Below are 16,947 nucleotides of genomic sequence, written 5' to 3' on the forward strand. Positions count from 1 at the left end.
AATTTGGGTGAGTGTACACAAACTGAAAAACCACAATTCCCAAGTTTTAAATTTTGCTCTTAAACCATAGGACACACAGGTCATTTTTACTTCTCATGAAGATGTCACACTGTCATTTAATCATCAAATTTCCTTAGAATGACAAGAATTGTCAGTTGCCAATCTGAATGCTCTGAGACTGGAGATACAACTTTCAAAATACTTCATTTCTTAATGACTGAGTAAGGTCATTTTATTTGTTTGTATTCTTCAAGTTTTTAGTACCTAACAACCTATCGAACTCAAGGAGCCTAAATTAAATGGTATAACATCCTAAAAGTAGCCAATTACTTCAGTACAAGCCATTCATAGCTCAAAGTCTGAAGAATGACCAAAATCAAATCTTTATTTTTTATAACTGTGATCCAAATGTGTCCACCACTAGTTTTTCTGAAAGAAACATGCTATAAATAAGCAAACTACAACTGTTCCATGATATGTATAGACTCCCTAGATGTCTCATTGGGCTTAGTTATAGACGACTCACAGTAATAGTTTTTTAGTATCAAGTGTAGCATGATGTTCAGCCACTTTAGCTCTTACACATGCATGTTGCACTTCTGGCTAATAATGGAGAAAAATGTGCAGCATTACACTGTTAAGCTAAGTTCCATCCATCCTTTTATTTTTTGTTTTTGTTTTCTTTCTCGAGACAGAGTTTCTCTGTGTAGTCCTGGCTGTCCTGGAACTCACTCTGTAGACCAGGGTGGCCTCGAACTCAGAAATCTGCCTGCCTCTGCATCCCAAGTGCTGGAATTAAAGGCATGCACCACCACTGCCTGGCAAGTCCATCCTTTTAAATGGCGTCAATATCAATGTCATCATCCTTGTTAGACTTCACAGCTTCAACTTTTGGTACACTGGCAGTCTTCGAATATACCACCTCAATATTTTCATCTTCATCTTCTTCCTCATCACCAGAAGATTCTTCCTCTGCTTCCTTCAACCATTTAGTAAATGGCTCTGCTTTGACATGAATCTCTTTGGCAAGTTCTTTTGAGACATATTCCTTAGAGGCCTTTTCTGACCAGCTGATAATGACCTACTCTTTAAAAGGCCTGTGTCATACATTTCCTTCAAGATAGGTGAAATCTTGGAGACCAGCTGAGCTTGATCATTGCTACCATACATTCCAAGCCATGAAGAAGCCTTTTTGTTGTTATGACAAACATCTTAGAAAATGGCACCTGTATTTCTTGACTTGCTCTCTTATCTCTCATCAAGGAGATCTTCTGTCAAAACCAGAGGACCCATGGCTTTTATATCCAGCCTTTCTCCCTCAGCCACAATTTCTTTATCAGATGAATCAATAATGCCCTCTTCTTTCTTTTTCTTAACAAAATCAAAGAGGATGTTAACACACATTTCTACAGTTCTTTCCAAATCATCACTGTCAGACCTTTTGCATAGTCACTGATTTCATCCATTCTGTGCCTTTGAGATTCCTCAGTTGTATCCACCACCCCACCCCAATCATCATCTTTCTCTTCTTTCACAGCCTGTGGAGGACTAATTTCATTTGGTGGTGGAGGTAGTAGTTTCTCAGTGGTGGATACAGAGCCATTTTCCTTATCCTTGCCCTTTCTAAATTTATTTTCTTTTTATTTCTTTTCTGTACCAATATCACTATACTCAGGTGGGTTTTTGAGAATGAATGTACAGAGTTTTTGATGTGTGTCAAGCATGCCTCAGTACCCACAGGCTTTACAAGATTACCTATTGTTTGATTCTTTGGATTGACTTGAAGATCTGTTTCAGGATTCTCACACTCAAGACAGAGAACAAATTTTTTAATGAATCCATCCAATATGTCTTGCAGTTTACTTGCCTCATGGTTATTCTTTATTTTTTATTAGATATTTTCTTTATTTACATGTCATATGATATCTCCTTTCCCACTTTCCCCTCCAAAACCCAAAAACAAATAATAGAAAACAAAAAACAACAACAAGAACAAACCCCAGTTCCCTCCTCCCTCCCCCTTCCCCCTGCTCGACACGGATATTCTTAACATTAAACTGTGTCTGTGCTCCCACCTCACAACCAAAATATTTGGTAGGATACATTGGAGGTCGATTAAGCACCTTTGCAATGTCAACCATGTTAACTTAACTGTCTTGATTCCATTTCCTTTGCCTTCAATCTTAGCAATCAAATGGGGCATCTTGTGGCAATAGAACTGGTCTGACGTGATGAGGTTGATGTTGACAGACGTTTTGGCTTATTACTGACTTTATCCACAAACCACAAGAAACTCAAGAAGAAGGAAGACCAAACTGTGGATACTTCATTCCTTCTTAGAAGGGGGAATAAAACACCCACCTAAGGAGTTGAAGAGACAAAGTATGGAACAGAGACTGAAAGAAAGACAATCCAGAGACTGCTCCACCTGGGCATCCTTTCCATATTCAATCATCAAACCCAGACACTATTGTGGATGTCAGCAAGTGCTGGCTGACAGAAGCCTGATATAGCTCTCTCCTGAGAGGCTCTGTCAGTACCTGACTAATACAGAAGTAGAGGCTCACAGCCATCCATTGGACTGAACATAGGGTCCCCAATGAAGGAGCTAGAGAAAGGGTCCAAGGAGCTGAAGGGTTTGCAGAATGAACAATATGAACTAACTAGTACCCTCAGAGCTCCCAGGGACTAAACCACCAACCAAAGAGTACACATGGTGGGACTCATGGCTCCAGCAGCATGTGTAGCAGAGGGTGGCCTAGTTGGTCATCAGTGGGAGGAGAGGCCCTTGGCCCTGTGAAGGTTCAATGCACCAGTGTAGGGGAATGCCAGGGCCAGGAAGTGGGAGAGGGTGGGCTGGTGAGCAGGGAGGGGGGAGGAAACATGGTTTGTTTTTTGTTTTTGTTTTTGTTTCTAGTATGTTTTTTAATTAAAAAAATAGATGAACTGATCTTTGATTGCAACTTTTTAGTATCTTCTGTCTGGAGAAGAAGGAATGATAAACAACTGCAAGAGTTCTCGGTCTCTGACATGAAAAAGTTTTCGCCACTGAGGCTGTAAGCTTCTTGCTTGTATGCTGTGCTTCCCCAATACAAGTGCCAATGGTTGTGCAACAGTTCATTTTCCTCAAATAATGACATAAACCCAATGTGGCTCGCCCAAGACTGGGAGGAAAAGGCACAGAAGGGGACTGGGAGGAAGAGGCACAGAAGGGGACTGGGAGGAAGGGGCGCTGGAGACCTGGTCCAGAGCAGCAGGGCCAGCAGCAAGCAGAGGGGTGGCTGGGCAGGTGCTGCCACCAAGCAGCAGAAGGGACTGTCCCAGCAGCATCCACATCCACACCAGCAATGCAAGCCTGGTGACCTCTGGAATGTTCTTGCTCTGACTCTATATTAACTTTCCTTCTTTCTTCCTTCCTTCCTTCCTTCCTTTCTTTCTTTCTTTCTTCCTTTCCTTTTTCTTTCTTTCTTTCTTTCTTTCTTCCTATCTTTCTTTCTTTCTTCCTATCTTTCTTTCTTTCTGTCTTTCTTTCTTTCTTTCTTTCTTTCTTCCTTCCTCCCTTCCTTTCTTCCTTCCTTTCTTTCTTTCTTTCTTTCTTTCTTTCTTTCTTTCTCTCTTTCTTTCACATATTGGCAGTTTTATTCATCTCCTTCTCGAAGCTGTATGCAACACATTCTTGTGTTAATTTTTTTATTAGATATTTTCTTTATTTACATGTCATATGATATCTCCTTTTCCAGTTTCCCCTATGGAAAAAAGAAAACAAAAACAACAACAACAAACAAACAACAAAAACCCTGTTCCCTCCCTCCTCCCCCTGCTCATCAACCCACCTTTTCCCACTTTCTGGCCCTGGCATTCCCTACATTGGAGCATAGAACCTTCATAGGACCAAGGGCCTCTCCTACCACTGATGACCAACTAGGCCATCCTGTGCTACATATGCTGCTGGAGCCATAAGTCCCACCATGTATACTCTTCAGTTGTTGGCTTAGTCCCTGGGAGCTCTGTGGGTACTAGTTAGTTCACATTGTTGTTTGTCCTAAGGTGCTGCAAACCCTTAGGCTAACTGGGTCCTTTCTCTTCCTCCTACATTGGGGACCCTGTGCTCAGTCCAATGGATGGTGATGAGCCTCTACTTCTGTATTAGTCAGGTCCTCTCAGGAGAGGATGAGCCTCTCAGGAGAGAGCTATATCAGGCTCCTGTCAGACAGAACTTATCAGCATCCACAATAGTGTCTGGATTTGATGATTGAATATGGGGAGGATTGCCAGGTGTAGCAGTCTCTGGATTGTCTTTCCTTCAGTCTCTGCTCCATAGATAGTCTCTACAACTCCTTTTTGTTCTCCCTTTTAAGAAGGAACAAAGTATCTACACTTTGGTCTTCCTTCTTCTTGAGTTTCTTGTGGTTTGAGGATTGTACTTTGTATATTCCAATATTCTAGGCTAATATCCACTTATCAAAGAGTACATACAATGTCTGGTCTTTTGTGACTGGGTTACCTCACTCAGAATGATATTCTCCGGATCCATCCATTTCCCTAAGAATTTCATAATTTCATTGTTTTTAATAGCTGAGTAGTACTCCATTGTGTAGCTGTACCACATTTCCTGTATCCATTTCTCTGTTGAGGGACATCTGGGTTGTTTCCAGTTTCTGGCTATTATAAATAAGACTGCTATGAATATAGTGGAGTATGTGTCCTTATTACATTTGGGAGCATCTTCTGGGTATATCCCCAGAAGTGGTATAGCTGGGTCCTCTGGTATTACTATGTCTAATTTCTGAAGAAACCACCAAACTGATTTGCAAAGTGATTGTAACAGCTTGCAATCCCACCAGCAATGAAGGAGTGTTCCTCTTTCTCCACAACATCACCAGCATCTATTGTCACCTGAGTTTTTTATCTTAGCCATTCTGACTGGTGTGAAGTGGAATCTCAGGGTTCTTTTGATTTGCATTTCTCTAATGATTAAGGATGTTGAACATTTCTTTAGGTGCTTCTCACCCATTCTTCATTCATCAGTTCAGAATTCTTTGTTTAGTTCTGTACCCCATTTTTAATAGGGTTATTTGGTTCTCTGGAGTCTAACTTTTTGAGTTCTTTATATATATATATTGGATATTAGTCCTCTATCAGATATAGGATTGGTAAAGGTCTTTTCCCAGTCTGTTGGTTGCCGTTTTGTCTTATTGACAGTATCCTTTGCCTTACAAGCTTGGTAACTTTATGAGGTTCCATTTGGCAATTCTTGATCTTAGAGCATAAGCTATTGGTATTCTGTTCAGGAATTTTTCCCTGTGCCCATTTTCTCTAGGCTCTTCCCCACTTTCTTTTCTATTAGTTTTAGTGTATCTGGTTTGATGTGGAGGTCCTTGATCCACTTGGGCTTGGGATTTGTACAAGGAGATAGGAATGGATTGATTTGCATTCTTCTACATGCTAACCACCAGTTGAGCCAGCACCATTTGTTGAAAATGCTGTCTTTTTTTCACTGGATGGTTTACCTTCTTTGATCAAAGATCAAATGACCATAGGTGTATGGGTTCATTTCTGGATCTTCAATTCTATTCCATGGATCTACCTGCCTGTCACTGAACCAATACCATGCACAATTGTTCTGTAGTTCAGCTTAAAGTCCAGGATGGTGATTCTACTAGAGGTTCTTTTATTGTTGAGAATAGTTTTCACTATCCTAGGTTTTTTTTTGGTATTACAGATAAATTTGCAAATTGCTCTCTACAAGTTTGTGAAGAATTGAGTTGAATATTTGATGGGGATTGCATTGAATCTGTAGATTGCTTTTGGCAAGATGGCCATTTTTAATATTTTTGGGGGGCTCATTTGTTTTATTTATCTTTTTTATTAAATATTTTCTTTATATACAATATCTCCTTTCCCAGGTTCCCCTGCAATAAATAAATAAATAAATAAATAAATAAATAAATAAATAAAATAAAATAAAATAAAACAAAAACTAAAACAATCCCCTCTTCCCTCCCCCTTCCCCCTACTCACCATCCCACCCCCTCCTGCTTCCTGGCCCTGGCATTCCTCTACACTGGGGTATAGAACCTTCACAGGGCTAAGGTCCTTTCCTCCCATTGATGTCCGACTTGGCCATCCTCTACTATACACATGCTGCTGGAGCCATGAGTCCTCCCATGTATACTAATTTTTGGTGTGTTAGTCCCTGGGAGCTCTGAGGTACTAGTTAATTCATATTGTTGTTCATCCTAGGGGGCTGCAAACCCTTAAGCTCCTTAGGTCTTTTCTCTAGCTCCTTTATTGGGGATTCTGTACTCCGTCCAATGGATGGTTGTGAGCCTCTAGTTCTGTATTAGTCACGTACTGTCAATCCATGAGTATGGGAGATCTTTCCATCTTCTGAGATCTTCTTCAACTTCTTTCTTCAGAGACATGAAGTTCTTGTCATACAGATCTTTTACTTGCTTAGTTAGAGTCACACCAAGGTATTTTACATTATCTGTAACTATTATGAGGGGTGTTGTTTCCCTAATTTCTTTCTCCACCTGTTTATCCTTTGTGTATTGGAAGGCCACTGATTTGCTTGAGTTAATTTTATATCCAGCTACATTGCTGAAGTTGTTTTTCAGGTTTAGGAGTACTCTGTTGAATTTTTGGAGTCACTTAAGTATACCATCATATCATCACCAAATAGTGATAATTTGACTTCTTTCTTCAAATTTGTATCCCTTTGATCTCCTTTTGTTGTCTAATTGCTCTGGCTAGGATTTCAAGTACAATATTGAATAGGTAGGGAGAGAGTGGGCAGCCTTGTCTAGTCCCGGATTTTAGTGGGATTGCTTCAAGTTTCACTCCATTTAGTTTGATGTTGGCTACTGGTTTGCTGCATATTGCTTTTACTATGTTTAAGTATGGGCCTTGAATTCCTGATCTTTACAAGACTTTTATCATGAATGGATGTTGGATTTTGTCAAATGCTTTCTTAGCATCCAATGAGATGACCATATTTTTTTTTCTTTGAGTTTAAAAAAAGGATCGTGAATTACGTTGATGGATTTCCATATATTGAACCATCCCTGTATCCTTGGCATGAAACCTACTTGGATGATTATTTTGATGTGTTCTTGGATTCAGTTTGCAAGAATTTTATTGAGTATTTTTGCATCAATATTCATAAGGGAAATTGGCCTGAAGTTTTCTTTCTTTGTTAGGTCTTTGTGTGGTTTAGGTATAAGAGTAATTGTGGCTTCATAGAATGAAATGGGTAGAGTACCTTCTGTTCTATTTTGTGGAATAGTTTGAGGAGTATTGGTATTAGATCTTCTTTGAATGTCTGATAAAACTCTTGCACTAAACCCATCTGATATTGTGCTTGTTTTTGGTTGGGAGACTATTAATGACTCTTTCTATTTCATTAGCAGATATGGGACTGTTTAGATCATTTTTCTGACCTTGATTTACTTTGGTAACTGGTATCTGTCTAGAAAATTGTCCATTTTATCCAGGTTTTGTGAATATAGGCTTTTGTAGTAGGATCTCATGATTTTTTTGGATTTCCTCAGTGTCTGTTGTTATGCCTCCCTTTTCATTTCTGATCTTGTTAATTAGGATACTGTCCCTATGCCCTCTAGTTAGTCTGGCTAAGGGTTTATCTATTTTGTTGACTTTCTCAAAGAACCAGCTCCTGGTTTGGTTGATTCTTTGTATAGTTCTTTTTGTTTCTATTTGGTTGATTTTAGCCCTGAGTTTGATTATTTCCTGCCTTCAACTCCTTTTTGGTGAATTTTCTTCTTTTTGTCCTAGAGCTTTCAGATGTGCTGTCAAATTGCTGGTGTATGCTCTCTCCAGTTTCTTTTTCAAGACAGTTAGAGCTGAGTTTTCCTGTTAGGGCTGCTTTCATTGTGTCCCATAAGTTTGGGTATGTTGTGGCTTCATTTTCAGTAAACTCTAGAAAGTCTTTTATTTCTTTCTTTATTTCTTCCTTGACCAAGTTATCACTTAGTAGAGTGTTGTTAAGCTTCCACGTGTATGTGGACATTCTATTGTTTATGTTGTTATTGAGGAGCAGCCTTAGTCCATGGTGATCTGATAGGATGCAAGGAATTATTTCAATCTTCTTGTATCTGTTAAAGCCTGATTTGTGAACAATTATATGGTCAATTTTAGAAAAGGTACCATGAGCTGCTGAGAAGAAGGTATATTGTTTTGTTTTAGGATAAAATGTTCTATAGATATCTATTAAATCTGTTTCATAACTTCTGTTAGCCTCACTGTGTCTTTGTTTAGTTTCTTTTTCCATGATCTGTCCATTGAAGAGAGTGGGGTATTGAACTCTCCCACTATTATTGTGTGCGGTGTAATGTGTGATTTGAGCTTTAGTAACATTTCTTTTATGAATTTAGATGCCCTTGCATTTGGAGCATAGAGGTTCTGAATTGAGAGTTCATTTTGGTACATCTTATTTTTGATGAGTATGAAGTTTCCCTCCTTATCTTTTTTGAGTACTGTAGGTTGAAAGTAGATTTTATTCGATATTAGAATGGCTACTTCAGCTTGTTTCTTGAGACCATTAGCTAGGAAAATTGTTTTCCAGCCTTTTATTCTGAGTTAGTGTCTGTCTTTGTCAATGATATGGGTTTCCTGTATGCAACAAAAAGTTGGGTCCTGTTTACGTACCAAGTCTGATAGTCTATGTTTTTTTATCGGGGAATTGAGTCCATTGATATTAATAGATATTAAGGAAAAGTAATTGTTGCTTCCTGTTATTTATGTTGTTAGACTTGGAATTCTGTTCATGTGGCTATCTTCTTTTAGTTTTGTTGGGAAATTACTTTCTTACTTTTTCTAGTATATAGTCTCCCTCCTTGTGTTGAAGTTTTCCATTCATTACCTTTTGAAGGACTGGATTTGTAGAAATATATTGTGTAAATTTTGTATTGTCATGGAATACTTTGGTTTCTCCATCTATGGTAATTGAGAGTTTGCCTGGGCAGGCATTTGTGTTCTCTTAGGGTCTGTATGACATCAACCCAGGATCTTCTGGCTTTCATAGTCTCTGGTGAGAAGTTTGGTGTAATTCTGATAGGTCTCCCTTTAAATGTTACTTGACTTTTTTCCCCTAACTGCTTTTAATAATCTTTCTTTTGTAAATTTGGTGTTTTGACTATTATGTGGCAGGAGGAATTTCATTTCTTGTCCAGTCTATTTAGACAAGTTTATAGGCTTCTTGTATCCTCGTGGACATCTCTTTTTTGAGGTTTGGGAAGAAGTTTTCTTCTATAATTTTGTTGATGATATTTACTGGCCTTTTAAGTTGGAAGTCTTCACTCTCTTCTATACCTATTATCCTTAGGTTTGGTTTTCTCATTTTGTCCAGGATTTCCTGGATGTTTCGGTTAGGACCTTTTTCCATTTTGTGTTTTCTTTGACTGTTGTGTCAATGTTTTCTATGGTATCTTCTATACCAGAGATTCTCTCTTCTATCTCTTGCATTCTATTGGTGATGCTTGCATCTATGGTTTCTGATTTTTTCCTACAATCTCTATATCCAGAGTTGTCTCTCTTTGTGATTTCTTAACTGTTTTTACTGGATGATTTTGTTCAATTCCTTCACCTATTTATTGTGCTTTCCTATAATTCATTAAGAGTTCTTTGTGTTTCCTCTTTAAGTGCTTGTACTTGTTTACCTGTGTTCTCCTATATTTTTTTAAAGGAGTTATTCATGTCCTTCTGAAATTCCTCTATCACTATCATGAGATATGATTTTAGATCCAAATCTTACTTTTCTGGTGTTTTGGGATTTCCAGGACTTGCTTTGGTGGGAGTACTAGGTTCTGATAAGGCCAAGTAGTCTTGGTTTCTGTTGGTAAGATTCTTGCATTTGCCTTTCACCATCTGTTGATCTCTGGTGTTAGATGTTCTTGCTGTCTCTGGCTGGAGCTTGTTCCTCCTGTTGGGTCTGTAAGCCTGTGTCAGCACTTCTGGGAGATCAGCTCTTCTCTGGTAAGACCCATGTACAGAGGCCTGTGGATCATTAGTCCCTCCTGAGTCCTGGGGTCAAAGTACACCCTGGAGACAGGCTCTCTACTTGAGGGAAAGGTACAGAGAGGACTGTGGATCTGCTGTCCCTCCTAGGTAGAAAGGATACTGTCTCAGCGCCACTGCCACTTCTGAGGCCTATGCCTCCTGGCTGGTCCTGCCTTAGAAAGTCACCGGAGAGAAAATGTTGATCTCACCTCCTATATTCACTTTCTAAACAAAAATATTACATTTCATTTTCTTTAAGCACTCTATTTCTTACTTTTAGAATTATTTCTAAAAATGTCACTAGAGAAGGTTCACATTCTCATATACTCTAGGTTTCTTTTTGTGAAAAGAAGAAGAACATAGTGTAGAGTAGACTGAAAGCAAGTCATACAACATAAGTTAAGATCGGGCTTAAAGGTCAGACAACCTTGTTATTTGATGTGGTTCTTAATGTGATGCCTTGAATTATAGACACAAAGCCTCAAGATTCCTCTTCACTAAAGGACCTCAACAGTACTATAGATCTCACCTTTCAATTACCAATACCTTACATCATGATTGGCTCAAGTATAGAAATCAAACCATGTACACATAGTCACTTCCCTAAGGTATAATTTGTACCTAACAACTGATTAAGAAGGATTTACAAAAGCAGTATTTTCTTTTGCCAGATGTCTTTTAAATACAATTATAGTACAGGGTTACCAGAGTTTATGATTTCTCCTTCCTTCCTTCCTTCCCATTTTTGTTTGAATCTCAACCTCCAATTGCTCCCCCTTCCAGCTTCATGTTCTTTCTTTCTCTTTTCCTCCATCTGTCCCTTCTTTCCTCTCCTTCCTTCCTTCCTGTGTCCCTTCTATGTTGCCTATATATACGTGTGTAGGACAATCTAAAGCATGGGTTTATACTTTGAAATAAAGTTAGTGCTTTTAGTATGTGATAACTTCTTTATAAGATTCCAGTTACTGAGCAATTCAATCTGTGATGGGACCTTTGATCTGTGATATTCTCATGTATAAAAAATTAGAATGTTATGATGTTTATTAAGACTAAACAAAGTACTCAATTTGATGAATTATAAAAACTAGCTGCTTTTATCTATAGTGATGAATATTACGATGTGTGTGAATGAAAATTAGGATGGATAATCATACCATAAGTCTAGAATCTTGAATTATGTCATTATTTATAATGCTTTTTTTGTATTCTCCATTTATATTTTTATGAACAACATTTTCACTTGTATCTGTCTCATTTGCTCTTAGTACCAACCAGTACATTCAAAGCAATAAAAGTATTGGACCAGATGTCATCTCAATGCTGTAATAAATACTTCCTGTTTGTGGGGTAGTAATCTGGTGATACACTTTGACCTAAGTCATGTAATGCTACTTAAAATTTCTATACTTTTGACCATTTTGCAAGCCAAATATACTTAAACTACTTTGACTGTTACAAATGGAAATTAAATATTCTGTCCCTTTTGAAGTGTTCATCTTTAGAAAGAGTTGATTCTATGTACTGTATTAAAAAAAAAACCTTAATTTTTAAAAATGTATGCATCCTTTTTTTTAGTGTAGACATTGACAAAGAAAAAGGATAAGAATTAATATCAACTTACAGAGTTGGAATAAAGAAATTAAAACTAACAATGAGTTAAGGAGCCTAAAACTCCTGAAGATATTTACATACTAAGCCAGTCAGAATATTTGAAATTAGCTCTGTCCTTCTTAAATGTTGAAACCTATCTGATACTAACAGCACATAGAACAACAATTCCTGATGTATTTGTAATACAGTTATCTTCCTATCTTGGATATTTGGAAAACATCTAGTAAAATAATACATGAAAATAAACTTAAAAATACCCATAATTCTTCCTTTCTCTCCTATCCAATATGTGAGAACACTGAGACCTTAAGCTGACTATTCCAAATTAAGAAGTGAAGAATCCTGCCCTTATGATGGGTGAGCATTTCTTACTGACAGATTTGAGCTGAGTAAAATCAGTCTCTGGACACAGTAAGTTTAACTTATCTTGAAATACTTTTCATCTAAAAACAAAATCTGAGAACTTGTCTAACCTTTTAATTATGATTTATTGTCCCCTTTTGACCATTATGGAATGTATCTAAATATATAAGTATATAGCATTTTTCTGTGATTTATGTTATTTTAGGGGGAAATTCTCTAAGAGATACTTCTAGTTACATGAAATATTAAAAATAAACTTGACAGTGAACAAGATGAGAATATGAATAAAGGTTCTCTGACTAAAGGTTCCCCAACACCAAGAAATGTTGCAAATGCTCAGATCCTGGTTGCTGTCATTCTGACAGCAAATTCTGCTCCTATCCTGTGCAGTCTGTCTATTGTAGGTCTTGGAAAGTTTCCTTGAACTGATATTGCTGTGAACTATGACTCTGACTTTCCAGTGCTGGAACCAGTAATAACCCCCAACTTCCTACAGTCCTACACACTTCATGCAGAGATTAATAAAATAGCATTCATGCAAGCACATGCACAGGTACACATGCCTGCACATGCACGCACACACACACACACACACACACACACACACACACACACACACACACATTTTACACTATCAATTCTTAAAAACATATTAAGTGTGGCTTTGTTGTTTTCTTGTACATCAATAATATAATTTCATAAATATTGAACATTCACATACATTTTTTCTTTTTTTATTCTTATTAAATTCATCTATTTATTCACTTTAATCCTAATAGCAGCCCCATTCCTCCCTCCCCTCTCCTTTGATGAGGGGGAGCCCCCCACTAGGACCAATCAGGCAGTAAACAGATTTAGGAACACCCAGAAATCTGTTGTTGGGATACTCACATGAAGACCAAGCTACTCACCTGCTACATGTGCGTATCCAGCCTAGGTCAAGCCCATGCTTCCTTCTTGGTTGGTGAATCAAATCTCTGGGAGCCCCTAATAGTCCAGGTGAGTTGACTCTGTTGGTCTTCCTGTGGAGTCCTTTCTTCTAACTTTTTCATAAATGTGCAGCTCTATTCAATGTTTAATTGTGGGTCTCTGCATCTGTTTCCATTGGCTGCTGGGTGGAGCCTCACAGAGGACAGTTATGCTAGGCTCCTCTCTACAAGCATAAGAGAGTGTCATTAATAGTATCAAGGTCTGGTACTTGCCATGAGGTCTCAGTTTAGAGCAGTCATTGTTGGCCGTTCACTCCATTTCTGCTGTACATTTGTCCCTGCACATATTGTAGGCAGCACCCATTTGGGGTCAAAATTTTGTGAGTAGGTTGCTGTCTTTATCCTTCCAATAGGAGACCTGCCTGGCTATAGGAAGTGACCACTTCAGAATCCATATTTGCCACACCTGGGAGTCTGAGCTGGAGTCACCCAAATAGATCCCCTGGGGTGTCCCCAATTCCAGGTGTCTGGAACATCCTAGAAAGTGCTCCTCCAGACTACCAATTTCCCTTCTCTCTCCCCTGCTTGCCTATAGCTGACCTTCGCCCATGCCCAGATCTACTCCCAATTGCCTTTCTCATTCAGTTTAATTACTCCATCCACCTCCAATATCTATTTTATTTCCTCTTTTGGGAAAAATTAAAACATCCTTCCTTGAATACCTTTGTTATTAGGCTTCTTTGAGGCTGTGGGTTATAGAGTATATAACCCACACTGAATGATATTCCACTGTGTAAATTAACTACATTTTCCTTATCAATTCTGCAGATGAGAGACATCTCAATTGTTGTTTCCAGTTTCTGGCTAATACAGATAAGGTTGCTATAAACATAATTGGGCAATTGTCCTTGTGGGATGGTAGAGCATTTGGGGGTATAAGCCCAGTAGTGATATACTAGGGTCTTGAGGTACTATTCCCTACTTTCTTAGAAACCACCAAATTGATTTCCAGAGTGGTTGTACCAGCTTGTGCTCTCACCAGCAGTGAAGGAGAGTTCCTCTTTCTCCACATCCTCTCCCTCATGTGCTGTCTCTTGAGCTTTTGATTTTAGCCATACTGATGGGTATAAGAGGAATTTCTGTTGTTTTGATTTATATTTCTATGGTAACTAAGGACATTGAACATGGCTTTAAATGCTTGTTGGCAATTTGAGATTCCTCTTTTGAGAATTCTCTGCTTAGCTATCTACTACATTTTTAAGAGTTATTTGGTTTGTTAGTTTCTAACATCTTGAGTTCTTTCTGTATTTTGCTATCTTTATCCTTCCACTAGGAGATCTGCCTGGCTATAGGAAGTGACCACTTCAGAATCCATTATGACAGAGGGTATTAGCCCTCTGTCAGATGTAGGATTGATGAAGATCTGTAGGCTGTCATTTTATTTTTTTCTGAATGATGGTGTCCTTTGCCTTACAGAAGCTTTTCAGTTTCAGTAGGGTAAATTTATTAATTGTTGATCTTAGTGCCTGAGCCATTGCTGTTCTGTTCGGGAAATTATCTCTTATACTAACAAGTTCAAGCTTATTCCCCATTTTCTGCTCTATTAGATTTAGTATAGATGATTTTACAGAGATTGTTGGTCCATTTGGACTTGAATTTTGTGCAGAAGAATGAATGTGGATTAATATACATTCTTTTACATGCACTCATCCAGTTAATCCTGCACCAATTGTGGAAGATGCTCTCCTTTTTCTATTGAGTGCTTTTGACTTCTTTGTCAAAAATCACGTGTCCATAAGTATATGAGTTTATTACTGGGTCTTCAATTCGATTCCTTAATCAACATATCTGTTTCCATCCCAAAACCATGCAGTTATTATTACTATTGCTCTGTAGTTCTGCTTGAAATCAGAGATAGAGATACTTAGAGAAACTCTTTTAATGTTCAGGACTGTTTTAGCTATCCTGGGTTCTTCAATTTTCCACATGAGGTTGAAATTTTTTTTTCAAAATCTGTAAAGAATTGTGTTAAAATTTTGATGCAGATGCCATTGAATGGGAAGATACCTCTTGGCCATTTTTACTGTGTTAATCCTACCGGTCCAGTGACCCTGAGAGATTTTTCTATCTTTTGATATTTTCTTCAATTTATTTTTTCAGTCACTTGAAGTTCTTGTCATACAGGACTGTTACTTGCTTTGTTGAAGTTAAATTAAGATATTTTATATTATTTGGGGCTATTGTGGGTATTGTCCCCCTAACTCCTTTCCCAGCATGTTTATCATTTGTCTAAAGGATGGCTACTGATTTCTTTGAGTTAATTTTCTATCCAGCCACTTTGCTGAAGGGTTTTAGCAGCTGCAGGCATTCTTGGGAAGAATTTTTGATGTCACGCATGTATACTTATATCATCAGTGAATAGCAGTATCTTGACTTCTTCCTTTCCAATTTGTATCCCGTTCATCTCCTTTAGCTGTCTTATTGTTCTAGCTAGAACATCAATTATTGTATTGAAGAGATAGGAAAAAAATGGACAGCTTTGTTTTGTCCCTGATTTTAGTGTAATTCCTTAAAATTTTTTCTCCATTTAATTTGATGTTAGGTATTTGCTATCTGTATAATGCCTTTATTGTGATTTAGCTATCAACCTCATGTCCCTGATCTCTCCAAAACTTTTAACATGAAGGGATATTATGTTTTGTCAATGGCTTTTTCAACATCTGATATGATGATGATGGGGTTTTTTTGTTGCTTTTGTTGTTCAGTTTGTTTATATTGTAGATGTTGATAGATTCATTTCTTATTTTGATAATTTGGGTACTGTCTCTCAGCCTTTTAGCCTGTTTGGCTAAGGGCTTGTCTATCTTTTTGATTTTCTCAAAGAAGCAGCTCTTGCTTTCATTGATTATTTGTATTCTTCTGTTTGTTTCTAATTGATTGATTTCATTCATGAGTTTGATTCTTTCTTTTCAGTTACTCCTCTGTGGTGTGTTTGCTTCTTTTTTTTTTCTAGAGCTTTCAGGTGTATTTTTAATTTCATATTATGAGAACTCACCAAATTCTTTATGAAGGTATATATCACTGTGAACTTCCCTCTTAGCACTTCTTTCATCATTTCCCATAAGCTTGGGTATGTTGAGCTTCATTGTCATGAAATTCTAGAAAATCTTTAATTTCTTTCTTTCTTTATTCCCTGACCTGGTGATCATTGATTAGAGAGTTGTTTAGTTTCCATAAGTATGTATGCTTTTCATTGCTGTTGAAGTCCAGCTTTAATCCATAGTATCCTCATAAGAAGCAAGGGATTATTTCAATCTTTTTCTATCTGTTGAGGCTTTCTTCATGACCTATTATATAGCCAATTCTGGAGAAGGTTCCATGAGTTGCTGAGAAAAAGGTATATTCTTTTGTTTTTGAGTGAAATATTCTATAGGTATATGTTAGGTCCATTTAAATCATACATCTGTTACCTATGTTAGTTTCACTATTTCTGTCTCAATGTTCTGACCATTGGAGAGAATGGGTGTTAAAGTCTGCATGTTTGTGGTTCAATGTGTGATTTAAGCTTTAGTATTGTGTCTTTTACAAATGTGGATCCCCATCCACTTGGGGCATAGATTTTCATAATTGAGATGTCATTTTGGTTTTTCCTTTGATGAGTATGAAATGTCCTTCCCCATCTCTTTTGATTACTTTTGGTTGAAAGTCTATTTTATTAGCTATTAGGATGGCTACAACAGCTTGTTTCTAGGTTCATTTGCTTAGAAAACCTCTTTCTAGCCCATTACCCTGAGAAAAGGTCTATCTTTGTTGCTTAAATGTGTTTCTTGTATACAAGATCATGATGGATTCTGTTTATACATGTGTTCCATAAACCTATGGTTTTGTTGGGGAATTGAGTCCATTGATTTTGGGAGACATTAATTATGAATGATCATTACTTCTTGTTGTTATTAATGTTGGTGTTAATACTATTGTTAATGTTGGTGGTGGTCATGTATGTGTGTGTATGCATTTGTGTGTGTTG

At 37.6% G+C, this 16,947-nt stretch overlaps 1 pseudogene; it reads right to left on the bottom strand.

Moving 5' to 3' along the window:
• Positions 1–835: 835 nt before the first annotated feature.
• On the bottom strand, positions 836–16,066 carry LOC116083571 (annotated as a pseudogene).
• Positions 16,067–16,947: the final 881 nt, after the last annotated feature.

This window comes from Mastomys coucha, unplaced genomic scaffold (assembly GCF_008632895.1).
Source record: "Mastomys coucha isolate ucsf_1 unplaced genomic scaffold, UCSF_Mcou_1 pScaffold12, whole genome shotgun sequence".
NCBI lineage: Eukaryota > Metazoa > Chordata > Mammalia > Rodentia > Muridae > Mastomys > Mastomys coucha.